This window comes from Mus caroli, unplaced genomic scaffold (genome assembly GCF_978045245.1).
Source record: "Mus caroli unplaced genomic scaffold, Mus_caroli_1 scaffold_5, whole genome shotgun sequence".
NCBI lineage: Eukaryota > Metazoa > Chordata > Mammalia > Rodentia > Muridae > Mus > Mus caroli.
Genome location: NW_028227260.1, coordinates 17,879,485 through 17,886,268, shown reverse-complemented (window position 1 = coordinate 17,886,268; position 6,784 = coordinate 17,879,485). Strand labels below are relative to the sequence as shown.

General features: G+C 35.7%; 1 pseudogene; it reads left to right on the top strand.

Annotated features, from left to right (window-relative positions):
- Positions 1-624: 624 nt before the first annotated feature.
- LOC110288870 (uncharacterized) lies at positions 625-4,778 on the top strand (annotated as a pseudogene).
- Positions 4,779-6,784: the final 2,006 nt, after the last annotated feature.

The following is a 6,784-nucleotide window of genomic DNA, read 5'->3' as shown; positions in this document are numbered from 1 at the left end:
ATTATTATAATGTCATGCAAAGTGTGGTCAAGCACTTCCAATAATGGCTGTATAAACGGAAGGTCCATGAATAGAGTAGTTGTTCCATCAACAAGCTAGATTTTTCAGCTTGTCTTCAGTATATTCCAGAATCAATAAGAAGTAAGCTTTAATCCTACTATAGGAATAGATATGATTGCCAGAGTAAGAGCATGCAGAAAAGATGAGAATCATGCATCCAAGACCTTTATACATGATGCCAGCACAATGTCTGTTCCAGGTTTACACTGGATCTTCTTACGTACAAACTTGGGTATTATGCGCTTATAATTTCATTTGGAGAGTCTTCATTAGAAGTGTGTCATTGTACTGCAAATGATTTAATTAAAAAATCATTAACAAATTTGTTCAATCATTTGAATTTTAGTTAATTGAACATGTGGTCAAGTGAACTACCAAAAATAATTTTAACAGGGTCATTTTAAATCAAATAGGCTATTTGACCCATTACTAAATACTGCATGTATTTTTAACTAATTTGAGAGACTTCACTGTGCAATTCATGTGTGCCCATTTGAACTTGGTCATTGCTCAAGACCTATCACCTAATTCTAGTAGTCATGGAAACATAAGAATGTGTACATTCTTATTTCCCTTATGGTTGGTAGTCACTAATATTTGAACTTCCTAGAAGAGACATAAAAAGGTAAGAATTGTATACTTCCACGTGCCTTTCATTATTCTTTACTATCTTAATACAGAGAACACCAAAGAAGGCCTCTGGCATATAGGTTAGGCTACTGTTAGACATTAGTTTCACTTGAATAAATATTCCTGAATATCATTAGTGTCAGAAGCCCAATATGTGAATTCTTTGTCTTCATGCCCTGCACTGTATAACTAACTGATGCTGTACTTGTGAATTCCTGACTCTGTGTTATTCCCTATATATTAAATGAGACTGATAACAGTGTGGGTAACATTGGAGTGTCTCTACTATCCTGAGGGGTTTTAAGTAGGTTCAAGATAAGCAAACCATCAGCTATTAATGCAACTATCTGTGCGAGTCCAACAGAAAGCAAGACTTTGTTATGAACAGTTAGCATGAGCCTAACAAAACATCTTCCATTTAGTTTCTTTAGCACTACTTGTGACTCTCTCTCTCTTTGATATTTCCAGTGACTCAGAAGACTACTGATATTGTCATCCTCCAAATGGATTTCTATACCCTCAAAACTAAAAGGTAAAATATGATATATGAAGGCTGTCTATTTGGTTCTTTAAAAAAAGCTCATATCTACCCATCTCTCAGACAAGAACAGTACCACATCCTGACAAGCTAGCTAAGTTGTCTGCCACAAAATTGTTCTACATCCTACTTTCATTTCTCCTTCAAAGCATAGGGGTACTGCAGTCTCCTATTTCAGATATGCCTTGACAAGGAAGAGCTTATGTTGATTCCCAATCGATTTCCATCAATGGCAAGCCCATCATGTTTATTATATTTCCCATGTAGTACTTTTACTCTCTTGACCTGTTTAGAAAGCACATTCTGCAGGAGACTTTGGAATGGTGGTTAGCTGACAATTACTCTCTCCTTGAAAGGAGATTCCCTAGTACAGACCCCTCAGTCTTCTGCATGTGTAATGCCAATGATGTTATGCACATTCTGGAATCACTGAAGGTCTTTCCGTTTTCTTTTCTCTTAAAGAACACATCAGGATATCTTCTCAATAGAAATTTCTCAATTTTATTTTAGTATATTCTTAGACCTGAATTGGAAGATCTAAATAAGAGTTTTCATAGTAAGAATATGAAGTATTACTTTTCAGTCAAAGATGATATTAGCTCAGCAAGAACCCTCTAGATCCATTATATGTTGCAACACAATGAAGTCAACCTTCACAAAGTTCAATATTGAATAAGAAGTGGATACAGAGTGTACATATCCATTATTCCTCATCTTTTACATAGTTATAATAGTTTTGAAGATGTAGCAATTCAACTAACTACCTCATATATAGTTGGATATCAGCATCCTACTATGAAGTTTTACAGGAAACTAGTTATGAATAGAAATTTAAGCTTGCATTCACGTGGATTTTAATTATGAAATATTATACATATTATTCCACAGAAATTCTCACCTATTAGGATAATATCTATAGAATTATGACAGTGTCTTCTCCTTGATCTACTTAATATACCTGTAGTTTCATCATGATCATATCTTTAGATATTTAAAAAAGTCAGGTATGCTTTTACTTGATGTAATGGGCACACTAAGTGAATAATTTTTCTTTTGTCTTTTTGCCTCAAGGGTTATACAGATATTAAAGTGCTCTTTTAAGGATTATACAATAATCAACTAAAATTAGTTGAGCATTCCTCTTTTTGGAATACTCACTGAAATTTTTATGGGTTTTTTTGGTTTTTGTTTTGTTTTTTTTTGTTTTGTTTTGTTTTGTTTTGTTTCGTTTTTTTTTCTCTCAAAGAGATCTGCAATAAGCAACACTTTAGAACAAAAGGAAAGAAACTCACAAAATTGGAATAGATGGTAGGAAAACATCATACTCAGGGCTGAAATCAACCAAGTGGAAACAAAAAGAACTATTCAAAGAATCAACCAAACCAGGAGCTATATCTTTGAGAAAATCAAAAAGATAAAACCTTAGCCTGACTAACTAGAGGGCACAGGGACAGTATCCTAATTAACAAAATCAGAAATGAAAAGGGAGACATAACAACAGAACACGAGGAAATCCAAGGCATCATCTGATCCTACTACAAAGGGCTCTACAGAACAAAACTGGAAAACCTGTATGAACAGAAAAAATTCCTAGACAGATACTAGGTACCAAAATTAAATCAGAATCAGATTAATGACCTAAACAGTCCCATATCCCCTAAAGAAATAGAAGCAGTCATTAATAGTCTCCCATCCAAAAATGCCCAGGACCACTTGAGTTTAGTGCAGTGTTCTATCAGACCTTCAAAGAAGACCTAATTCCAATTCTCCTCAAACTATTCCACAAAACAGAAACAGAAGGTCCTCTACCCAATTCATTCTATAAAACCACAATTACTCTGATACCTAAACCACATAAATACCCAACAAAGAAAGAGAACTTCAGACCAATTTCCCTTATGAATATTGATGCAAAAATACACAATAAAATTCTCACAAACCAAATCCAAGAACACGTCAAAGGATCAACCATCATGATCAAGTAGGCTTCATCCCAGGGATGCTTTAATATATGGAAATCCATCAACGTAATCCACTATAGAAACAAACTCAAAGACAAAAACCACATGTTCATCTCATTAGATGCTGAGAAATCATTTGACAAAACCCAACACCAATTCATGATAAACATTTGGAAAGATAAGGAATTCAAGGCCCATACCTAAACATAATAAAAGCAATATACTGCAAGCCAGGAGCTAACATAAAACTAAATGGAGAGAATCTTGAAACATTTCCAATAAAATCAGGGACTAGACAAGGTTATCCACTTTCTTCCTACCTATTCAATATAGTAATTGAAGTCCTAGCTAGAGAAATTAGACAACAAAAGGAGATCAAGGCGATAGAAATTAGAAAGGAAGAAGTCAAAATATCACTATTTGCAAATGATATGATACTATATATAAGTGACCCTAAAAATTCCACGAGGGAACTCCTAAACATAATAAACACCAACACCTTAAAGGATAATTCAAACTTTTATTTAACAAAAAAATTTAAGTATTGAAATGGATAATAAACAACATAGTAAAATTTGAAGGATAGTCAGAAATCATTGTCCAAATATCTTACAATGGAGATGCCTGCCACAATCATAGATCATAAGTCTTCTGACTCATAATTAACTAGTGTATAGAAGCCTACATGTGTATAGCTCAATTAAATACAGCATTCAGATTACAGGGGCATAGAATGAGTACTTCATTACTATATACTATGACTCAATCAGTTTTCCACACTTGTGTACCTGGTTGATTCTATAATTGTACTCTCTCATCTTCAGATTTGCAGGGGTGAAGGAGTGGATCTTCAGAGTGACTGGCTTTCTTTGCAGCCTATTATCTTCGGGGTTTGGAATAATTCTTGCAAACAGCAAATACTGGCGCCTCTGGGAATTTGATAATAATGTTGTCCAGCTTGTTTATATCGGACTTTGGGAAGCTTACTACCATTGGGAATTTAACTTCTCTGATACTGAGACCATAATTCTGGTACACAGCCCTGTCAACTCGACCTGGACAATTTCACCTGAATTTCAATATGCACGGAACCTGATATTACTGGCAATGTTGATAAAACCTGTTGTTGTGATTTTTAGCTCAGCAGCCCTTAGGGTCAGCATACTCAAAGTATCAGTCTCTGAGATTCAGATAGTGTGCTACAAGTGCTCTGTCTTAATTCTGATCCTCAGCAGCCTTTGTACTATTATTTCTGTGACCTGGAACCATGTAGTAGATCTCTATGGCAACACCACCCTTGACTTCCCACCAACGTTTCCAGTTAAGAAAGAAGCCTTGATTAAAAAACACAGCACTCATGTGTTTCCAATGGGGCTCTTCACAACCACTCTGTCACTCTTTGGTGTGATTATGTTCCTCTATGAGATAAGGTCACTGAAAGTTCAGAGGAAGCTGAATGCCCAGCATGCTTCCAAAAAGGTGATGGGATGTCCATAAATGAGTGTGCTGGTGTTTGCCAAATGTGCCTGGAGACTCCCTGACAAAGTCTCCTACACACCACAGTACTCCTGTAATTTTTTTCTCAGAGAAAATAAAATATCACAATGATTTTCAGGCTATGTGTGAAGCTTTTATCTTCTTCTTCCCATTGAATGTGCTGTCTTCCTTAAAGGTCTTCACATCCTAAACTGTGCCTTCTAAGACGACATGTTCAGGTATAAATCAAGGAACCAAAACTATGTTAGAGTTTTGTTTTTAAATTTAAAATACCACCAAAGTATTTACGTATGCATCAGACTGGGCACACTTAACACCTAATTTGTACTGAATGCAGAACAGAACTTGCAGCCTGTTACCACTGCTGAAAGTTCTTCTTCCTGAATAAAAGGAGACAAAGAGTTCACTGGGTATTCTTAGTGCTGTGAAGACTCCTCTCAATGGAATTTTCTGAAATTCCCAGACATTCCCAAAGTATTCTGATGCAGAGAAGTGTTCCATGTAGGGAAAAATGGGTAGGATGTGGGCGTGATTCATGTATATAGAAGCTCTCAGAAGGTTAGAGCACTAGACTAAATACTGTTATGTCCAAAATAATGCCATGGATCCACTTAGTACCAAAGAGTAGACAAGTGCTCCAAGAGAAATAATGAAATATCCTTTCCAAACTAGAGAGATGTGGAGGATGCCAATGTTTTACTTCAGCAGAGGAGACAAAGAGTCAGCAAAACAAGGGAGAGCATAAGGAGATTATATTTCAGGGAATCTCACATCTCTAACTGACTAGCATTAGATTGTTTCTGCAGCTCTGACTGACTAGCAATCAGTTTATTAATACAGGTTTCAGAAAACAAAGTGAGACTAATGAGTATTCAAACGTAGAGATTATGTGTTTGATGTGTTTTATTACATGTCCAGGGTTATAAATTCAGCCACAGTTGAAAAATATAAGGAGAACATATTTTATTGTTATTATCAGTACTATGCCTCCAATTTAAAGACACTAAAGATTGTCTCTTCCATTTCAACCAAATGTATTATATAACAGCTTCTGTTTAGGTCAGCAGTTTTCCAGTTTTAAAGTACCCCAGCAATCCAGAAATTACCTGAATGAGTCTTTTTATGAATAGCAAATAGAAATATCTAATTTCTTTTATTATATGTTTCACTATCTACACTATAAGTAGGAAAAATTTATTTTCATTGATTTCTCTTATTTACTGAATTCTATTGCTCTATGGAATATACCCTGTAAGACCCTCAACCTTTAAACTATGCTTTTAGAGATCTTCAAGTGTGATGGAGAGGCAGGTCTTGAATCTCTAAATTAATGTTATGGCCTATAAGGGTTTGTCAATTTTCTGTGTTAATCCTATACCAATTGCACTGTTTGTGTTTGCTCTGTGTCAGAAACCCCAAGATTGTTCCTTGATTAATGACCTCATCTAGCCATCTCAAGGGCATAAGGAAGACTTGCAAGTAGGGCCAGATAAAGTTAGTCTTAGAATTGTCATAGAAATAGGCAAACATAATTTTCTCATGAAAGGACACAAAATGAATTATAATGCAGAATGTCCTCAAGAATGCAACAAGCAGACACCAAAACCCAAAAGTGAGAGATTGAATGACAGTGGTTTCAGCATTCAGCTTGAATTTGCTTGAAATGGGTCAAACAGTTTTTCTGGCTTCATGTCTCTCATTGTTTCTGGAAGAAATGGCTGTGCCACCTCAGTTTAGATGTAGTATCTTACGATATCTTTCTCTCCTGTGTTGGTGGATATTGATGATTTAAACTTACATTGTTCTCTAAAGTTTTCATTTAATTCTCACAAGCATATTAATGTGGGCAATGACTGCCTGCTCAGCTGACTACAAGCTGGCCAAGTTATTTTACCTTTACCCTGCTCCATACAAAGAATCAACAGGTAGAAAGGAATAATCCGTAAGCCACCTTTGTGGAACCCTTAACACAGTCATGGCTGTCTTCCTGAGTACTTTTGTTCACATTCTTCAGCATGGTGAGCTTCTGAGAGTGTGTTGTGCTGTGTATATATTTACTCTCCATGAATCCTGGTCTTTGACTGTCTTTTCCCCAAAA